Source organism: Homalodisca vitripennis, chromosome 6 (assembly GCF_021130785.1).
Source record: "Homalodisca vitripennis isolate AUS2020 chromosome 6, UT_GWSS_2.1, whole genome shotgun sequence".
In the NCBI taxonomy this organism is placed as follows: Eukaryota; Metazoa; Arthropoda; class Insecta; order Hemiptera; family Cicadellidae; genus Homalodisca; species Homalodisca vitripennis.
Genome location: NC_060212.1, coordinates 150,230,135 through 150,253,441, shown reverse-complemented (window position 1 = coordinate 150,253,441; position 23,307 = coordinate 150,230,135).

Here is a 23,307-nt window from a genome sequence, read left to right as displayed (position 1 = left end):
TAATGTATAATAAATTTAGCTTTTAATTTCAATAAACATTGAATCACAAAAAGTACTTGCTCCGCCGGCAGTCGAACCCGGATCTCTCACTTGCCGGGTGAATGTACTACCATTACACCACAGAGCGCTTACTTTTTCCGATTCAATTATTTTGTATTTGGCCGTATCTGTCACATATGGGTTTAAATAAGCAAACTAACATATGATCGGAAGACATATAGACACATCGATATCATTTACATTGGTAGGACATTCACCCGGCAAGTGAGAGATCCGGGTTCGACTCCCGGCGGAGCAAGTACTCTTTGTGATTCAATGTTTATTGAAATTAAATAAGGCTATTGCCATTTATACAATTACTGTATATGTAACTTTTATATACAGTAATCATATTGTAAATTATCATATTTTATATCGTTATGTTATATGTCGTTTTTATATCGTTATGTCGTTTCATTACAAACGATAAAAACGTTAAGTTTGGTAAGAATATGTCTTCCTTACTTTTAGGTAAATTCCTATATAAAATAAGCCTAAGGAAATTATCCTCCTAATTCTCTTATAACTTCATCGAATATGTTCCCCAGAGCCCAAAACTATCCAAAAGATATTAATTCCATACTAAATTAGTTATTATTGGCTGAGCGTTAGTGAAGCCCGTCGCTCGTGGATCTAGAAACTTTGCATATCTGCCAGTCTATCTGTCTTACGCACGATATGTCGAATACGAACACTGACACATATTCCTCGAATTGTGAATGAAGATTCATTTATATCTAAGCAACAGCAGGTTCGAAGATGGTACATGTCACTCCATGGGATTTTTATGAGCGTTTGCGAATATTTTTACATCGGTCTTATGAGTACCCATGATGGGAAAATAACAGAACAAATCAATTTGTAGACAAACAATAAGAGATCAGAACATGTGAGATATAACACATGTGGTCTAATTGTTTCAACACATCCAACATTGTTTATGGTAACTTTGTGTGTATACTTGTGTTATTTAACCACTGATATGAAATCCAATTCAATGAACAAAAATTTTATGTGTCATGTGGCAAGATATCTCGAGAATGATGGTAGGCATTTTGAAATTTTTAATTGAACTTCATTTCAACATCGAGCAGCATCGTAGAGCATGTCCAAACATGGGTTTTGGCTGAGCGTGCCAGATGCCTATCACTCAGCTGTCTGGCACAATTAATTGTCTCTTTTGTTTGGCGGGGATGTAAACATTTGTTTGCCGTGGTGTGGTGTACCTTGTCATTTCTGTGGCAACAAAATCTTCGTCATGCTTTCGTCTAAGCCGGAAGGACTATTTTACTTTAAATACATCCCTGTTGGAGATGTAATGGTTGCTCATATTGTCTACAAGTTAACTTTTCTAAACAGTAATAATTTGTAAGTAATTTACTCACATATTAATTAATTGACAGTTTTCTTTCAATATTAGGTACTATATTAAAACTATAACACTTTTGGATGTTTTTTCTTGTTGAAGAATATAAAAATGATTTACTATCGTGCTATAACCAGTAGTTTGTTAGTCAGACATCTATGTATGATTTTTTGTGTACCGAAAGTTAACTGTTAAATCTTGTAATCTTGGTGAGAATTATCTTTCATAAGATCATTACATAACTAACTTGAAAGGGCAAATGTATAAACTACAACCTAAAATACAACTGATATTAATATACAGGTGATATACAGTTCATACAGCAACAAAATCCTCAATAACAAATGTACGTTGCATATATATAAAATTCATATGTATATATTGTTTATAATAAATTCGTCTAAACAAATGCGTTTTTCAATTTTGATTGTTATCAAAGTACATTAGTCCATCGTCCAAGTTATATTCTCAGAAACCTATGTATTGATATAGTCATAACATGAACACTATTCTATATATGTACACACACACACACACACACACACACGCACACGCACACGCACACACACACACACACACACACACACACACACACACACACACACACACACACACACACACTATATATATATATATATATATACTATATAACAGCATAAATATACAATATATCAATACAATAAAATTGTTTACACATAAACTTGTTAGTTCACTGATCCCCAGCAAAAAGTATACCAAGATGAGTAATTAGTCCATCGTCCATAAGGAAGGAAAAAATTAGGTATTATTCATTTTTGATTGAGAGAGATGCAGGAAATACGGGAAAGTACTGGAAAGTTGTAAAATCTATATTGAATAAAAATAAGGGTAAAACTGGTATCAAAAAAATAAAATTTAATGATATTTTAATTGAGGTAAATGGGAATGAAAAACTAGTTGCAGATTATTTTAATAACTATTTTATTAAAGTGTCCGCTCAGTTAAGGGAACAAGCCTTTGGATCGGATCTATTTCCTAAGCAACAAACAGAACAAATTAGTGAAATTTTTCGGTATTTTCATGTGAACCATGCAGATATTATTAGGGTAATTAGTAAAATGAAAAATAAGAACAGTAGTGGTATAGATGGAATAAATATAATCACAATAAAGAAAAATTTAGATATCTTTGTACCAATTTTGTTTTATATATTTGATTTGGCTTTGTCAACAGGAGTATTTCCCGATTATTTTAAAACTGCTTGTGTTGTTCCTATTTTTAAGAATGGTGATCAGGAGGAAATTTCCTCATATAGACCGATATCTTTGATTAATTGCACAGCTGAGATACTTGAAACACTTCTAAAAGAACAATTATGGATTACTTTCTCTCCAGATCAATAATAAATTGTCATCAGTTTGGATTTGTCCCAAATAAGGGAGCAGACTTAGCTATCGAAAAACACATAAAAAACATAGCAGAAGCCATAGATAAGAATAAATATACATTAGCAATTTACTTGGACTTACAAAAGGCTTTTGATATGGTTGATATTGATATTTTGTTACAAAAATGTAAAAACTATGGTGTAGGTGGTAGGGCCCTACAGTTATTAAGCTCTTTTTGTGAAGATAGAAGACAGGTGGTCAAGATAAACAGAGCTGTCAGTGATGTTTTGCACCTAAGTTACGGAGTTGCTCAGGGAGGAGTTCTTGGGCCTCTCATGTTCATTGTCTACATGAATGATTTGTTAAATGTGCAATTACATTCCCAAATTTATGCATATGCAGATGACACATCCTTAGTATGTTCTTCAGACAGTGGGGATGGGCTTTTGACGTGGATTACACAGAATTTAGACATAATTTCGGAATGGTTAATACATAATAAACTTCTCATAAATACAGCTAAATCAAAATGTGTTTTATTTTTTGATCGGAATAAAGAGAGTAAATAACTTCAAATCAGCTACAAAATTTATTGCCAAACACATCAATGTCTATATAAGTGTTCTTGCAAGGAAATAGAAATTGTAGATTATGTAAAGTACTTGGGATTAATAATTGACAGGAACTTAAAATGGGATCACTATATAAATTATTTAGCAGGAAAATTACGAAAAATTAATTATATTTTGTATTTTTTAAGAGATTATATACAAAATGAACATTTGAAGCAGTTATATACTTCCTGGGTTTAAGGCACCACTCGGTTTGGTATTTTACACTACGGAGGAACATATGAGAGTATCCTAAAACCAATTATAACTAATCAGAGATTTGCAGTTAGAAACATTAACAATATAAAAAAAATTTGAACCTGTCTCACATTTGTTTATAGAACAACGTATACCGAACATTAACCAATTGTATGTGTCATGTATTTTAAATTACATTCAACAACATATCTTTAATTACAGTGTTAAGCAAAGTATACTAAATCTTAGATCATCTAGTCAAATATCATTAATTGTTCCTAATTTTACGAAAGAAATCTCCAGGCACCAATTCTGTTATAACGGTATTAAAATTTATAATAAATTTTTGAAGGAATGTGGTAATGATCTGTTTTTTCAAGGTAAGCCCAAATTCAAAATGAAAGTCAAAGAATATGTTCATAACAATATTACGTGAATCTGTCCAAGTCTATAACCCTTCTTTCAATGAATGATTCTTGAATGTTTTATATTTCACGATATTGGTGTATTTTCTGTTGATTTATAATGACTAAAATTTGTTATAGTATTTATTACAGTTCGTTATTTGTTATATATCTATTTAAATGTTATTTGTATTGTTATTTTAATTAGAGATTTTATAATGTTATCTGTTTATTTATTGTAATTCATATATGAATAGTTATTTTGTTTGACTCGTTTATTTATTGTTGTTATCATAATAATTATATAGATGTATATTGTTGTTATTTGTATTAATAGTTTAATATATACTTATTATTAGCTTATGAATGTATGTGTGAATATGTAGACTTGTTGTTGTGGTTGTCATATGTGAAAATTGGATCTGGTATGAGCTGGGAGTCTGTTGGCATTTCTTTAGTTTAATATAGTATAAGTTATATACCATATAAACATTGTATAATAATGGTAGTAGCAGGATTAGTTTGTTAATTTAATGTGCAGTCGACCAAATTATATAAAAATTTTATGTGATAGGTGTAAGATTTGTCACACCTGCATACTGCACTTGACAATATGTATATGCTACAATATATTGTAAAAATAAAGATTTTTGAACTGAACTGAAACTGAACTGAACTGAATTTATTGAGATGTACTTCAATTAAGTTACCTAGTACGTAACGTAACTTTGCTCCAGAGTAAGCTGTTTGAAATACTTATAAAAAATAGCCGAAATCGTTAAAAATATATTTTCCAAAAAAGTTTAAAATTATTTATGTTGTACTGCATACATTTCAAATGCAACGGTAAGGTAATAAATTGTAATTATTTTTATTACAGTTACTTCATCGTATTCATATTGTTGCAAACAGTTATTAAACTATATGTAATTCTTTAAAGTATACAAGTCATTAATCTTTAATCATCACTTTAATTTATTAGATGTTTTGTTTTATATTTACGTGTTTGACCGATAAGCCCTTTCCATTAAATTTATTTAAATTGCCGGTTCCCCATATGTATGGTATATTGTTAAATGGTGGATTATCCGAAACATTTGAAAAATGTAGAAATTATATATTCTTTACGCATATGCAAGACCAATATTGTTATAATGTTACATTTATTATGCTTTGTTGTCCAAACAACTACTCAATTAAACTTGGTATTCAGTAGAATTCACATAAGAAGAAAACTTGAAAGGAATACAAACTGAATAGAAAACAAAGAATGTCCGGATGGACAGGAATGTCTCAAGACACCCTTCAGCCACTTTTTACTAGCTTTGTTCTACCAAGTTTGTATTGTTTTGTGTGATATTTATTTCTTTGATTGCAAAAGAACATTGAAACATTTTTGTGGTCAGAGGTTAACCTATGTGGGAAAGAGGATTTTGTGAAATTTATTAACTTTATATTATTATGGAATAATTCTCGCGCGAAGAAAATGATTTAACATGAAAATATCAATGTGTTTTAAAACCTTTTAGAAAATCAATTAAGCCGTTTTATATTAATTTTGGAGTTTTAATTTTATTCCGAAGCTCCAGTTAGTTTAGGTTCTGTAATAAGTAGAGTAATAAATAAATATTATTCGTTCTTAAAATATATATCTCGTAGGGAAAGGGGAAGTTTTACAAGAGAGAAAATAATTATTCTAAAACGAAAATAGAAATAACGCTTGTATTATTTATTATTTACTCCTGTAACTTCCATCTTCATTTAGATATTAGTTAATCCAATCCAGACTCAAAGTTTTTTTTATCTAAATTTAAAACTGGATATAATGTATTCCAATTTGAAAACCCCAGTTTTATACAAATGAAGTTAAATGCATTTTACATTAGATTCAGAAAAGTTGTTCCAGTTGCAAATTGGATCAGTTACAAAAGTTTAGAGCCAATAGTCAATGTTAATGAGTGTTTAGTAACTCGTTCAAAATAGGTCAGGCTTTTTTGACATGTGGTATAAATTTCTTAACTGTAATACATATTTAAGTAAATGAGAAAAGTTCCATTTTCTTACATAAGTAACTCAGTTATAATGCAGACGGTGACGTATAAACTATAAAACGAACAAATAAATCATTGCATTATTAAAGCAATATTGTAAGCAGGAGAAATATCGATATTGAAAATCGATAACAAGAGACACCTATGCTGATACTTTCTGAAATCCCTTTCTTCATGCAACACCTCTGGTAAAAGGGTTGTTCATAATAGCCCTTAAGGCTTCATCAGAAAACCTTACTATACAAGCAATAAATGATTCACAATAATCAGAACGGTGGTTTATGAACGCTTGCCTTCACAGGCAGGTGTTCATTTCGTCAACAAATTACCAAATTCAATAAAAAACGCTCCAACGCCCAAGGTGTTAAAGACTCGTTTGAAACGCTTTTTAGTGTCACAAGCATTTTATAATGTAGACGAGTTTTTTAGCATTTGATTGGGAGACCACCAATTAAAAAGACTGACTGAATCCGTCGCTGGAAGTGGGAATCATTGGCGAATGAATTGATGTATGTAAATTTGTAAATTGTATGTCTGAATGAGATCTATGGTGGGGTGTATGACAAAATTCTAGCAAGTAAAAAGTTGACTTTTTCCATGCATTATAGAATGTTCCGGCAATAAAAATCTGATTTGATTTGATTTGATTTGATTAATGGAGATAACCTTAGTAATTAAAATTAAACTTACGTATCCGAGAGTTCATAAGTCTGTTTCCCGTATGCCTTTTTTTAATTTTGGGTGCATACGCAATAAAATATGTTTAAATTACAATAAGTTGTGCAATCATATTATGAACAAAAATAACAGTTTTAATTATTTTTATAAAAGATGAAAATGTTAAATATACATTTATGCAATAAAGCAACTTAAGGACTATCGGCAATCAACTAAATGCCTTACGTAGTATTTCTATTGTTGCTGTTATAAGTTGTAATGTTGAATATCACATGAAAACTAGTTTGAGAGGAATAAAACTATGTAACAAACTTGTTTAATCTGTGAAATTACGTTTAACCTTTAGAGTTATTTCCACTTCCAAGTTTCAAACATCAAACTAGATATCTAGCGCCACGAGTCGCAGAGGAGCATGCACACAGCAAAGTGTAATTACAAACCTCGGTGAATGTAATGGCCAGGAATGACGCAAAGAATGCAATATCCTTTGAAGGAATATCAAAGCAAATTGCGTACAGACATTGTGAACTGTGTACAATACATGGCATTGCTCCAGCCACTGCAGTCAAAGTGCTTAGATTCTACATCGGCCAAACAAAACTTAACGGATGATGAAACAAAATCATATACTCCATTGATTAGCGAGGTTCGTAAACGTTGTACGTAATTAACAAGGCGAAATTGATGTTCTAATCATCTAAAAACATCTCTATGCGTAGGAGGAAACAGGATTTTTTCGGACATTTGCCATCGTTCAGTGAAACAAGAAACAGTAACACTACGTTTCGACATCTGCAATCTGATCTCTTCTTCAGGTAAAGAACTAACCTAATACATAATTACAAACTAGGTTAAAATAAACAAATCTTACTAAAGCGTTGTGGCACGCCTAAGTCAGGAATCACAACCTACATGTTGTTTGTCAACTTCACTAACACTAAAGACATGCACTTAATACAAAACTATACAAAACACTAATCATTAAAACTAAACTACGGAATACAGGTCACAATACGTCTTCACTCGTCTACTAACCACCTACGACCACCAGTCGTATAGTGTTTTTTCGTTGAACCACAATGTGAAATTCAAAAGCTCACTCTCATATACCGCTGTGTACAGTTGACAAACTTGTATAATTTTGTTTAATAATATATATGGCTATTAGAAGTCTTCGATATTATAAATAATACCAATTATTTTAGGTAATATTTTCACACGGTCATACGCAGTATGTAATCATAATTTTTTTATAGGCTAAGAATTATTAGTCAAGGGAACAAATTACTAAACGGGTTTGCTCTAAAACATAGCTTTAAAACTATCATTTATAGTTTGGTTATATTTCTAACAAACAAATGTATAAATGTACGACAGTTTTTTGTACTTACTCCTTCGCCAAGTTACAAAAATATAATATTTTAATACATTTTAATTCTATAACTGAATCTGAGCAACGGGAGGACACCACTATAATGCATGCATCCACTTATTTAATAGAAAATGACTTTACTCCCAAATGGTAGGAGTATCACTTTTACCCGGTGATATAAGTATGTGATAAAGTGTAAGTCCTTGGTTAGATTTTGGGTTTGCAGATGTTATTTCTTCAAGTGTTAACACTATCTTTGTCAGAATTAGCGTTTTCAGGTTAGTTCTAAATTATGAATGTTTCATTTGTATCGAATAAAAGGTTAACCATCACTTATATATCCATAATATCGTTCTCTTTGACCACATCAAAGTAACTAATCCGGCATTGATACAAACAAGGCGACAAGAGAAAATCCATAACGTTTCCACTGCTTCGTGCTGCAACCTAGCGGCAAAACGCGGAAATACCTGCACTGCTTGGACATATACAGTATGTATATGCCTGAAGTATATGTTTTACAAACATTTTAAATACATAGAATTTTAGAAGCGACGATTTTGAACAAGTGGTGATCCATAATTCACCATAAGATTCTGAAAAAGACTTTCTATGAAAAAAATTATCTCGCTCGTAACCATAATATATAAAATGTACATAACGTAATGTACTCAGCTTTGAGTATGGCTAAATTATTTCTTATTTGTTACTTTTTGCATCGAAACAAGAAATCAGCTGTTAATTTAAAGGTAAAGGTAAACTAAAGAAAAGTGTCTTACACCTCTGGCACACTGTGCTGTATCCCTGTTGAACTAGATCATTATTATCGATTATTAGCTGATACCCGCGGCTTCGCAAGCAGTTTTGTAGGCTTTCCACGTGTTGAGCACTTCTGGTTTGGGTGAATTATATTTCCGACGCCAATGCTGAGTTTGCCTTGTTGGCACGATCAAGAAAATATAATAAACAGTGTATATTTATGGCTACGTCGCTCTGGAATTGTTTTAAAGTTACTGACGAACGTACTCAATCAGAACCGGCGTAATGAGATTTGTATTGTTCGAAATTCGTGTCAGTTTCAATAGTAAGTGTCCAAACTGTATACTGAAACACATGGCTTAAACACATGTTAGGTATCTTAATAAAATAGACGTTATAATACAGTATAACGCCTGAATTTTGGTAATTTAAACCGTTACAACATGACGGGGCCCAGCCGAATATCTCTTCTGTTGCCCGCCAAAGCTGAGTACGGCCCTGGTCGTCTGACTATGTTATTCTGGGTTGTGACGGGATAAACATTAAGGTAAAATAACAGAAACTATAACCCCGCATGTGCTCTTACTACAAACCACGCCGGAATTCCACAATGAACATTTGCTCAGTGTTGTTACCTGTAGAACTATCTTGGCAAACTACCCCAAATAGAGACAAAGCTTGAAAATCGTCTAAAAATTTTAATTCAACATTCTCTACACCTTTGGCTTATTTTCCATTGTCACTCTACCCCACACGGGAAATGATCAAATGACGCGGTTTAAACTTCACCACTTCACACTTATTACGCCTAGAGATATTTTTTCCGCACACGAACACAAGCACTAGCACTCCCGAACGTCGCTTTTCGAATTCCCGTCCTCGACTTCCTCCTCTCCTCCTTGTTTTTCAGTTTTGATGTTATTCTCCCGCCAGCTCATGACCACGCCTCTGCCAAATCTCTCCATCATAATTGGTGAGTACCAATTTTTCATATCAGCATGGCTGCCCCTTACATCGTCGCACGGTTTTTTTTATATATAAGCATTTCCGCTGCTGAAGCAAGCATTTCCTGTTTGTTCACCATCGGTGTCTGGGCGGATGTGCGTATCCACTTACATCCGGAGGATGTTTGTCTCGAATTGTAATACAAGACTTCCTTTCCAGCAACTATCTGTACATCGATTCTATGAATTTTATTTTACTAATAATTACATATGTCTTACAACTGTTTCGGTGAGATTCCATGTACGGAGATTTGGACTGTTAAAAATAACATGTTAGCATACGCCGTATAACATAAATGTGTGTAGCCACGTTAATTTCTTAATAACGCTGTTTTTTAGGAGTCATTTTTTTAGGATTAATCGGAACGCAACTAAAAAAACTTGTTTAGCTTTGTTTTTAGCAGTTTTTCAAAGATCAGTTTAGAAGCAATTTTAGGTAAAAACTTTGTCTATTTTTACACCTGTTTTTAATATACAATATGAGATTTAGTTGCGATTTTTGATTTTTTCTATATATATTGTACTGATACTGATCATCCTTTTTCATAAGTCTACTAATGCTTTTTAGATAAAATAAGAATAATTGTCATTTTCTTGTTGTATGCAATGAATCTATCAATTTTATTTTTATACGTTTTTTATAATGTAAACTTATTTCAAAGGTACTGTTTAACAACTTACAGTAAATAAATATATAGTATGTAATTTTGATAACAAATTCTTAAAATGTCTTTTTTCCATTGAATAATTAAGGCCTCTAAGGGAATAATTAAATGACTGTTTAGAGGTTCAATTCATTGAAATAAATTCTTATATGATCTTAGAAACAAACTGTAAAACTAACAAACATTTCCGCACTTTTTATAACAGTTATTTATAAAAATAAATAAAAAATGAACCAAATTATATTCTTACAGCTACGCTAGTTATTACCCTTGTCAAAATTAACTATATTAATTAGGAGTAATGGAATGTCCCGTAAATGGCCGAGTAGTATTAAATGGAATCAGCAGGTTTCTGCTGGACTCTAACCATAGTCTGCAGGATTTATGGCCCCTCAGGATAGATTCACCTAATTAGTGCCCGGCTTGTTTGTAGTGACGTCATCAACAGTGCTGCCATTACGTTAATCAGTACATAGTATATGGACATGTCTGGTCATCCTAGTATCCTTTCATCCTGGGACTGAAACCATTACCAGATTACGACAAGTAGTAACTTAATCCTTCTGTTGTGATTAACCTGGATTTTCTACTCCCATAATATGGAAATCACAAATTTAAATTGGCATAATTTTAAAAACCAAACTTTTCGTTTTTCAATTTGTTGTATAAATAATAATGAAATTTAGACTTAATTGAGTAAAATAGCTTTTAAAAAGCAAACTTGGCAGTGTTTTAAATTTTAATCTTAGTTTTATTAACTGCTTTCAACTATTTCGTGAAATACATATAAGAGCCAACGTTTCGCACTACTCGTATTTAAATACTCAACCAATAATAAAAGAAAATACTAAATTTTGAGTTAGGTTGTATTATTAAATTGATAAATGTATTGCTTCAGTTCTGTTAACAATCCTGTTTTGAGGAAAAGTGACTGTAAAACAAAAAACTTAGAGCAAAATATCACGGTTCATCGACGCCCTGTTTAATTCTGTTATTCTGAAGCTCTTGCCGATTGTTTTTTCAAAATCTGAAACTACTTAACACGCTCATATCACCGAAAATGGGGCGAATACTTCTGAATCAGAAATCTGAATGAATAAATCTAGCTCACTATTCCTATAAGCATAACAATTACCCAAAGGTTGGAAAAATATGTTACTATTATAATATTGGATTATTTGTTTTAGGTAGATACAATCAGCGTCAAGACCGAATTTCTGGAATTTTTTAATTACTTGAATCATAACCCCTTAGAAAACAAAACCACCACCATAACCTAAAAAATACTCGTATATATGCTTGTGCAATAAAAAGCAAGTTGTGAACACGACAAGTCAGTAATTTGTTATAGTAATTTAATTTAACTTTGTACCAATGCCAATTGCGCAGAGTAGCGGGTAAGACGGTTATCGCGAGATAACCAAATCAAGCAACGTCGAGCATGGCTGCTGCTTGGATGGGTGACCGCTGAGCGACGCTGTCCTTGTAAGCAGTGGGGGTGGTCCGAAAGTCACCTTTAAGCCGTTGGTTCCCTGATTGTGATAAAGAGGGCTTCTTAGCTCTAACTTTGCCTAGTAAAATAAGACACCACTTTACTTTAATTTACTTTTACAAGGGATTCTTTAAGTTGATTTTTTAAAGTTTCTTTTTGACGATGGAAGGATTGTGGATTTCACAGGATTTACCGGACATTTGCCCTCGTTCAGAAAATCAGCAACACTACGTTTGTTTGGTTGTTTACTTTAATCTATATAGTATTTATGTGTTAACTTAGTTATTCACCTGTCGAAGAGATCTGTTTGCAGATCTTTATTCGTAGTGTTACTGATTTTTTTTGTATTATTACTGAACGATGGGGAATGTCCAGAAAAATCTTTATCTTGAGTTTTCCACAACACAAATAAAAATTGATACTTTTCCAAAACCTACAAGTAATTTCAAGCAACATTTATGTACAAGCAAAGCGGATGCTCAAGGGACCATCAAGGAACATTGCAGCAGATGTCCTTAGAATGAGTAGAACGGAGATCAGAAAGGTGACTGGTTTTATTACAGGTCATTGGATATTCCGAAGTCACCTGAACAGAATAGGTATTCCAGTTCAGGAAACACTGTGCAGGAAATGTGGCGAGGCTGACGAAACAGCCAAGCACGTCATATTTGAATGTCCGGCATTACAGAGCAAACGCTCAAGATCCCTAGGTGTTCTTATGCATACGGAAGAGGGGTTTGGAACAGGAAAGCATTGTTCAGAAGATCTCATGGTTTTGTAAAGGCCTGGGATTTGATACAGCTTAAACCTGGGAGAGGGTGCACAATAAGCCGGATGGACTACCAGGCCTAGGAAACCTGGCCCTCTGTTAAAAAAAAAAAAAAAAAACATTTATTCCTACTTATTTTTTTAACTTTAAGATTTGAAGATGGTGGGCGTTACATTTATGGAAGTATACGATATAACCGTTATAAGTGAATGTGTTTACATACTTAACTTTTTATTAATCGTAACTATGTCCACGATGTTTACAAAGGAATTTATATCCTTGTAACAGTTTTAGTTGTGTAAAGTTTCAAGATTATGGGCTTTCTAAATATTTTAATGTGATGCGATTATATTTATATGCCAGTATTGAGGGTTACTGTCTCAAGAGGCTATTGTGCAATTCAGATATCTAACCTAATAATGTATCTTCAGTTTGACATTTCAAAATGAAGGCCTCAGTTGAAATTTACATTTTTTTCGTTTGAATATTTTATTTTTAACGCGCAAATTACTTTATTGTTATCTTCTTCTTATATATATAAATGCGAATGTTTGTTTGTATGTTCCGTTATAACTCTGGAACCAATGCACGAAACATCGTGAAATTTTGTACAGTGATTCTATACGTTCCTGGAAGTAACATAGGCATACATACTAGAGTAAATTTGGTCCAATTTAAATAGTTTATTTAATTAATTTTTTAATTATAAATCGTTGTTGATGTTAGAGTGTTGAGTTTGGATCCGACAGACTGCGCTACGACACATAATACAAAGCGAACTGATACTTAACAGCTGTTAATACTTTCAGCTGAAGTTCATCAAAGAGGCAGAAACATTTGTTTACATTTAAAATTTAGAAAATTTTTATTGTAAAGTGTTTGATCAGTAGTGTAATGCAGGTTGCATAGAAGACGTCATTGCCTAATTTTAAATTCAGATTGCACCAATGATCAATAATAATATATAAAAATGAATGTTTGTGTGTTTGTCCTTTATAGACTCAGAAACTATTGGACCGATCACTATGAAAATGTAGGAAAATAGAAGGTTTATATGCAATGCCCATTGATGTAACTCACCACCAGGCTGTACTGCAAGATATAAAAGTTATCAAAGCGCCTGCACATTATAAACTGCAATTACGACACAGTTACGTATATTAAATACCCAAACACTATTTGAAGGCAAAGAAATATACGGGCAAAGCTTAAGAGACGCGTGCGAAGCCGCGGGAAACAGCTAGTAGAATTATACTTTCTTATTCATGGTTTATTTATTTTTACCCATTAATAGCTAAAATTCTAAAAACTGATGTAGTGTGAAATTGAATCCGTCAAGCTCAGTATTTGTAAAAGAACCTGAAATAGATCTTACTCTCTAGACTCATGTATACTTCCAGTTGACATGAACGAGGCCCCGGGAATCCAAAGTTTGAACTTAACGACGATATTTGCATTTGGTACTTTATTCTGTATCAAATCGGAGCAAGGCATGATTTATTCTATCTTAGTAAATCTGTGTAATGCCTTATAGGTGAACCAGTGCTAAAAATAGAAACGGTTAAATGGTTAGAAGGCAAGATGTTTTTACAAGACATTTTAAACTCAGTGTCATTAGAGAATTTCTGCAGCAACTCAAGTAGATTAAACTGACACAAAAGCGGGCTTGGAACAACTGTTACAATTCTCTTCTCCCACTCTCATAAATCTCCTCACACACCTGTCTCGAGCTAAATATCTCACCAAAGCTACACAAGTTTATGATTCCTTTACTCGTTTTCCATGTTCCTTCTACCTTTGAAACATGCAATAAACAATAATATGTTTTCCAGGATCTGTTTACTTATTGCTACGTAATTTACAATTACATAAAATAACTTGTTGGAAATGTTATATGATTTTAAATACTTTACAAAACATTTGTAAATGTTGTAGTAGTCTCGAGCTAAATATCTCACCAAAGCTACACAAGTTTATGATTCCTTTACTCGTTTTCCATGTTTCTTCTACCTTTGAAACATGCAATAAACAATAATGTGTTTTCCAGGATCTGTTTATTTATTGCTACGTAATTTACAATTACATAAAATAACTTGTTGAATTTTTTAATCCCATATGATGTTAAATACTTTACAAAACACTTGTAAGTTTTGTAGTCATTCCATTTTAGCTTACGTAATAGGTGACGATTTCGGTTGTTACGATAGCTCTGCCGTGTAATGTAACATATGTACAGGGTGTAACAAAACTCTCTATACAAATTTTAGCATATTGTTCCATGAACCAAGAGGAGCTAAAAACTAAATGCAACCAAAGGAATTTCTCTTTTAGTTTACCAAATTTTGTTTCTAATAAATTGTTCGCGATTTTTATATAGTGCCATGAACACATTTAAATACACTATCCTAATAAAAATTGGTTAGTGGTTAATTGCAACCCTACATTCCCTGGGTAAATGTCAACCATGAAAAATTAAAGGTTTGTGTGTTGAGGGGTTTTATAACCTTCCACCTGCTGTATTTCATGCCAAACAGGAGGCAAATTCTCAAAAAAATAAGTTATGTTAGTGGCAAGGCACCATGGAAGGCTACTCTAATTTTTCTAACACCAATCAACCTCCAAAATATATTTTCATGGTCAACTCAGTAGACGATCCTTGTTAATAAAATGCTTTTCACCTTATTTTTCTACGCGTTAGTAAAAGTATTAAAATTAGAATACGTATAGAAATTCCTAAAACGTTCTAAACAAGCAAGCACTCTTTGGAAGGCCAGGAAAACACTACCCTAGGTCCTCTTCTCACCACCACCACCACCCCGTCTCATAACAGGAGGAATTTAAACTATCAGATAATGATTGATATATTGGAATAACTGTCTATGAGAACTTAGCCTAACTGAGATCTGAATGATTACAATTGTCTGTCATTCACAAAAGACTTCTCTACTGTGTGTGACCGTTGTTAATCGGGAACAACTTGGATCTAATGAATGTGATAATAAACATTCATTGTACAAAATTCAAATTTAAACGTTTTCTAAACGTATGTGTATCCTGTGGCATTGCAAGCCAGTGCGAGACGGAAATTATTTACAAGCAGCTGCATTACAAGATTGATTACCCCAACGTGTTCTACAAGTGGGGGCAGGTAATCAATATTGTACCACATGTTTGCCGTCCTTCGGTTGTTACCTTGATTACATTTGCACACACAAGATCAACTACTTACATGAAAATTTGATTAGTACTTACTTACAGGTGTAAAAAATTTAAAAAAAAACGTGTTTACCGCATTTCTTTGTTTATCTTTTCCCAGTTGCTACTATTAGCTTACAAACTATAATGTGTGTATATCGTCATGACGTATAAATGTATTGCGTACATTGAACCATTTCATTAAACAATCGATCTGAAATTTCGCATATAAACTCAAATCACGTGACGTTATTTTTAAAATATTCATAAAAATTACTCGATTTATTTACTATTTATTTATTTACTATTTACATTATTACATTGGAGTTTTTTATGGCAACGATAAAAATCCCATAATACGAGGGATAAATGTGTAAAAAACTGCAAACAATCATTCGATATTTTAACTTACGACATTTTAGCACATACAGCTTAACTACTTTAACATCATCTTGAAACTATTATGAAAATGGTAGTATTTAACTATTCTATGCTGGTACCTATCTGCTGAAAGCCGATTTGCAGTGCATTGGCCCTAACCTAGATTTTTCTATTGCAAGACATTAGTCGTTTTCGTGATATTTTTGGTGGGGGTTAAAAGTTAATAGTATCGAAAGTGTTAAAAATATTACAAAACATTTTTTCTCAGATGATATTTTTCTTAGCCTGATACATTTAAAACAGACCATAAAACACATAATTATTTGTATTATATCCAACACTTAAAAGTGGCCACGTTTCATGTGGAGAGCTTGTGTAAACAATCAATTCATGAGAGTGTTCAAGCTGCAGAAACAAAATAATGATCCGACTATCGCAAACAGTTGAAATTTAGACAATCGCACAAGGAACCCTTCAACAATTTTGCTACTGTTAACGCTGCCCAGTCTCTCTATCTTGGAAAAAACTCTGTTTTTGTATGTCTAAATGTGCCAAGACGAATGGCCGAGACATGCATTTGTATGAGACTAGAGGCTCGTAACTACCAAACTGGTAGACAGAGAAAGGTGATTTATAAACGCTTGCCTTCACAGGCAGGTGTTCATTTCATCAACAAATCACCAGGATTCAATATAAAAAAAAACATCCCAATTCTCAAGATGTAAAAAAAAAATCCGTTTGAAACGCTTTTTATTGTCACAAACATTTTAAAATGTTGAAGAGTTTTTGGTATATGATTGGAGACCACCAATTAAAGACTATCCGTTGCTGGAAGTGGGAATAGTTGGTGTATGAATGAATTTATATAAGTTTGTAAATTGTATGTTTGAATGAGATTTCTTGTGGTATGTATGACAAACATTTTAGTAAGTAAAAAGTAAAAGACTTACTTTTTCCATGGTTGTATATTGTTGACATATATAATCAAACGAAGTTTTTATATGGATGGAAAAACAAACTATATTCTTTCAACTTACTTTTAAAACACGTGCACATTAAAATGGTATAGCTTTATATACTGTAGGTCTGTTCATACCACTTATGCTGCCAGAAATGAATAGATAGATAAATACGTCAGTTTATATTTTGACATTGTCGATAACGTGTGAGATGTTATGACATAAGTCCTGCTTAAACCTGGTTGACTTCTGACAGCTTCCCAGTTCCTTCATCCCCTCAATATTGACAACCTGTCAGATCGTTGTCCCAACCCTTTTGTAATCAAAACAATTTTCCGTCAATAGCTGCATCAACGCGACATAACCGCACATTTTCGCGCATTAATGTATTTACTTCAAAGGTTACCTTTACCTAAAGGCAATGACGCGGTATGGTGTTTAAAATATCCCTACTGATGAACTGACCTTCTTTAGGTATTTAGTCGGTACAGAAAACTTTTGATTATTATATTATAACATTTATTCTTGCAGGTGGAATGAGTTAAGAAATTCACCTTAGCTGTTGGATACAAAGGATCGAAGTAATCTTAGTACTATCACGTTTGGTTGATTGGAGGCTTGACCCTTCCTAACTAAATGGTCACTGGCAAACTTACATTTCCTATAAAACTCCATTACACATAACAAATAAGGAAGCTAGGCAGACGTTTTCTAGACGTTTACAGCATAATCGGACTACCACGCCTAACACTATCTCTCATGTTCTCTTGCAAAAATAAATAGTGTTATGGATTCAGCTCAGTTAAGAATATACAAATATAAGCGATGAGATGTCTAAACAAAATCACAGTCGAGAGTTTGTTTCACCGAAGAAGAAGTCAAACACAAATAATAAACTAGAAGTTGCAAGATAACTTGCTCTCCTTGTTTGAGAAATTGGAGGGTTTGGATTCTGCGGTATTCGACAAACTTGTTAATTGAATTTATTCCAAACTACATGAATATCCTTTTATTATTGTAATTATAATACTGATGAAACCGCTATAGTGGATTTGGAGTGACTGTGTTACAAGTTATGTGGCAAACATTGTGCCAGTGTTTAATTGTGTCAAGTATTTAAATTATGTACGACAATAAATAGTAAGATTTAAATCAAAACCAATGTAATGTTCAAATTTTGCTATACAAATGCTTACTGTAACTCGATTTTTGACGTAACTTGTGTTTTAGGAGAGGGCTTATTACGCAATATAAAACAGTATACAGGGTGACAATTAAGTCTGGAACCTCTTTTTTAATTTTTGAACCACAATAGAAATAAATACCAAAGTTCACACGTGCTTACTGGTGATAGTAACGCACACATCTGCCCAATTACCGACCGGAAAATCCCTTTGGTGGACGGTCCACAAGGAGTCAGACAAAATTCTTAAATAGCAGCATAGGTCAAGTTTGGTATCAAATTAAAGGTCTTACTTAGCAGAGTACAATTCCGCAAACCGGACTTCAAAAGGTGGATTCATTCAGTAGTTATAGCTACTTGAATTATTACTACTGAATATTACTTGAGGGGATACCTCAAAGATACAGTTTATCGTACTAAGCCTCGAGATTTGGCGCACCTAAGAAATCCCATAGTCCAAGAAGCTCAAGATATTCCTCGTGACTACCTTCAAAATGCAGTGGATGGCTTTTACAACCACCTAGGACATTGCCAGACGATGGGAGGGGAACATTTTGAACACTTACTTTGATCACAGGTACTTAAAAATTGGTGTTTACTTGTAATACTTAATAATTTACATTGTTCAATTGTTTTAAAATTCAAATAGCTATAACTACTGAATGACTCCACCTTTTTGAAGTCCGGTTTGCGGCATTGTACTCTGCTAAGTAAGACCTTTAACTTGATAACAAACTTGACCTATGTTGCTATTTCAGAATTTTGTCCGACTCCTTGTGGACCATCACCCGAAGGGATTATCTGGTCGGTAATTGGGCAGATGTGTGCGTTACTATCACCAGTAAGCACGTGTGAACTTTGGTATTTCTTTCTATTGTGGTTCAAAAATTAAAAAAGAGGTTCCAGACTTAATTGTCACCCTGTATATGTTGAGTTTAGCTTTCACCTTCCTTTTAGTGCAGCGTTTGGTATCTGACGCCGTCTCAGACTTTACTCCTGGAATGAAGAGATCCAAAGAAAGTCGGCAAGTAAAAAGCTCAAAACGAACCTTTACACCGTTTCGACGTCAGAGAACCTATAATTACTGATGGCGAGAGAAAAGAAGAGACCTGGATTCTGGCCTATCTGAAATTTGCAGGCGCTACTACTAGTATGTTGCCGCGCCCTGTTTCGTAATTCCATTATTGTTTCACTGTTCCATTGCTAGGATAAACAATTCGCAGGGTTGGCTGTGGGCGCGAAGCGCCTGAAATTACCGGGCGGCAACACACTAGTACACAGCTGTGCGCCGGCACGGGCCAGGTCTCTTCTTTTCTCTCGCCAACAGTAGGTGACAGTCTCAATGTCTCAGCACGTGCATTGAAATTGAGCTAAACCAACATTCAAATTGAATCAACACTTTCTACCATAGCTACGTTATGTATAAAGCAATATATTAAAGTAAAACAAGCATCTCCAATTTTTATAAGATCACGAAAATTTAACAGTTTGAGAAAATTATTTAATACTTTGAAAATAAAGAACATTAGTAAAGAAAGAAATTGAACTTGTATTAAAATTATTTCATTTCAATAATTTAATTCAAATTTAAAAAATATGTCTAACTGTCAGTTTAATTTTAAATGTTCCCTTAAGTTAGGTTTAAATACAGTGACGATCCTTATTTCTCCGTTCAAAAAACGACTAAAATTTCCACTGAACATAGGCTCCTGATGAAAACCAGGGATACATCCAGTGGGATGCGAACGTTACAAATGTCTAACGCCCGACCAGCCTTGGTAGATAAGATCTCAGTTTATGTTACGTTAGAGTGACGATCGGCGAATATAAAGTTACGACCTCTTAATGTGAAATTGACGAGATTCTAACAGCTGCTAGGACGTGACTTCCGTGCCAAGCACTAATCCGGGGTTAAGCACTGGATGCGTTTGAGTGTTCCTCTTGCTTGCCATTAAAAGGCAAGAAATCTGTTTCAAATAGGATCCGTAACAGGTTTTAATTGCAGATTTCTACTGCTTAATAGATCGTTCGATATGATAGGTGAGTTTTAAAAATGTATTATGTATTGCACGCATTTCAATTCATAGTCATTACTACTAAGGCTAGGGATAATAACTATTCATTAAAGCCTGCAGAGCATGACTAATACGTATTAAATAGGCTGTTTTTGTATACACATTCTACCGGGAAATAGCGAAGAAAATATATATAATAAATTAAGGATTACCGACAAATCAATTCACCAACAGATTCCATTGTTAATGTTAACTACTAGTGTCAACGAGTTTTCGGATTTTTTCGGACTGATGATAAAAAAACTTGCAGTCCACGTAGCTCCCGAACCATTAGAGATATAGAAAAACTCTAAAACACAAAAATGTCTTATTTTGTAGTGTAGAATATAAAAACAACATAAAAATACAGGGTTTTCCATAAAATATTTTAAAGTTGGCCGCCATATTGGCAAAAATTATGAAAACTTCCAGTCCACGTAGCTCCTGAACCATTAGAGATATTGAAAAAACTCTCAAAAGCAATAATGTATTATTTTGTTGAGTAGAATCTAAAAACAACATAAAATACAGGGTGTTCCATAAGAGATTTTAAAGTTGACCGCCATATTGGAAAATGGCGGCCATCTTCAAAAAATCTGAAAGTGTATCCCTGAGTGAAACTTAAAATTGAGCAAGTTCCAAATTTAAAGTGTGGTGCTAAGTCGTGTAATTAAAAAGTTAGCTATTGGATCACTTTAAAAAACTCACCCTGTATATATATATATATATATATATATATATATATATATAAAATTATAAAAATAAATATTGGGTATTTATATATATATATATATATATATATAATAATATATATATTGGGTATATATATATATATACTTACACGTTAGTTACAACCCAATAGAATTAAAGCGTTAGATAAAATTTATTGAAGTTCCAAACTACCTGACCATTTTGGCTAAAACTGTCAACTAAAGCTGTCAAAAAGTCAGTGAATAAAAATGTTGTCCTTTTTCTCACTAACTAACTCTCAATAACTCAGGGAAGTTATTTTAAAGTGCTATATTTTCCAAAATAAAATAGTTTGCACCACTTTAAGGAAGGGGAAGGATTATATTTTTTTTAACAGGTCAGCAAAGGTTTTTGTGGTACCATTATTGAGTCATCCCATATCTTGGAGAGAGATAGTTTTAAATTTTAAAATATAAATTTGTTCTAAGTCTCCCTTTTATTTATTTTACTCTAAAATTGTATTAGCGGTTATAAGGTGTTTTTCACTCTATATTTTAGTGAAAAGGAACAAAACTATATGTGGAATGATAGTCTTGGTTACCACTCCACATTGTTCAGGAGGAAGTCGTTCCAGAAGTTATTTATATCACTGCAGGTGTAAATTAAAGCGTAAGTGAGATACGAATTAACAATAGAGTAATTGTCATATTCTTCCATTGAAGTTCTATACAGTATCTAATAGTCATGTCAGTTTTTGGCGAAGCTCATTTTTAGTTACTGCAAGATCCTGACCTAACTCAAACCATAATTTTATAGTTTACTTAATATTATATTGTATCCAAAACAACTTTTTAGTTTGATATGAAGTTTTAACCATATTTATTTTAAACAAGTTAGGAGTACGATACAGCACGTGTTGCATAAAAGGCTTCACCGATGTTGCTTTCAAAGTTTTAAATCTATATCCCATTTAATTATCGAAATGTGAGATATTTTTCAGGTCTCAACAATGCTCAGCCTAATTCCATGTTTGGGCATTTAGCATCGTGGAAATCATTCTTGTTTATTTATACATGAAGTTTCGTACAAAATTTAAAATCTACAGATGAATATTTCTTTAAATATCTGACCACATGATACGTTTACATGTTTCCTCATTAAGTTAGGTTTCATAGCAGTTTTCAAATAATAAAATTACCTGTGAGCTATGGACGGTACTGCAACGCAATAGTGTGCTGAAATTAAATCTTGTCACCTATATCTAACGTTTAACGTGCTTTCCACTGAGTTTTTTTTTTTATTATATGAATAAAACTGTCACTTGTTAAAATATAACTGTGCCCAGTTTGTTTATTTACTCTGCTCTGATGTTCTCGTTGCCATAATAGTTACCCCCATAAGACCACAATAAAATACTCGCTAACGTTCAGCCAATCAAGCATTCCACCACCATTGAACTCACTTTTGCCTATGTAGAAATGAAGGTTTTTGTAAAATTCGAAGTCTATAGATTAATGGAAAAGACATTTCTTAGATACTTCCACAATAAATTTATTGTGGAAGTATCTAAGAAATGTCTTTTCCATTAAAACGCACCTACTTCCACCAAGGATACAAAGCAGAAAATGAAAAAAATCTATAGATTAATTCATTTTTCTACATATCGTGCGGACAGAAATACATACATCCGGACAGACAGAGATGAATGATTTCAAGCCCCTCAAATAATTAGTGGTTGTAAAACAGTTTTGCATAGTGAGTTCTTTCATGCCGTGTTTTATTTAATTAGAGTCTAGAAACCGAGACACAATTTGCAGTATAAGTAACCAACCAAATTTTTTTGTGAAATCCCTATAACAAATTCTGCAAAGAAAGAATTTGATCGTCAACCACTTTTGTTTTAGAAGTGCATTAAAATATTGAATATCAGAAGATGAAATTTTTCTTTGACCGTCTTAGACATAATATAATTATAAAGTACATTATATAAATAAAAGGTTTAAATAATGTCAGCCAACCATATCAAACGGGCCAAATGGCTATTATTGTAAACTTTTAGTGGCTTGAGAT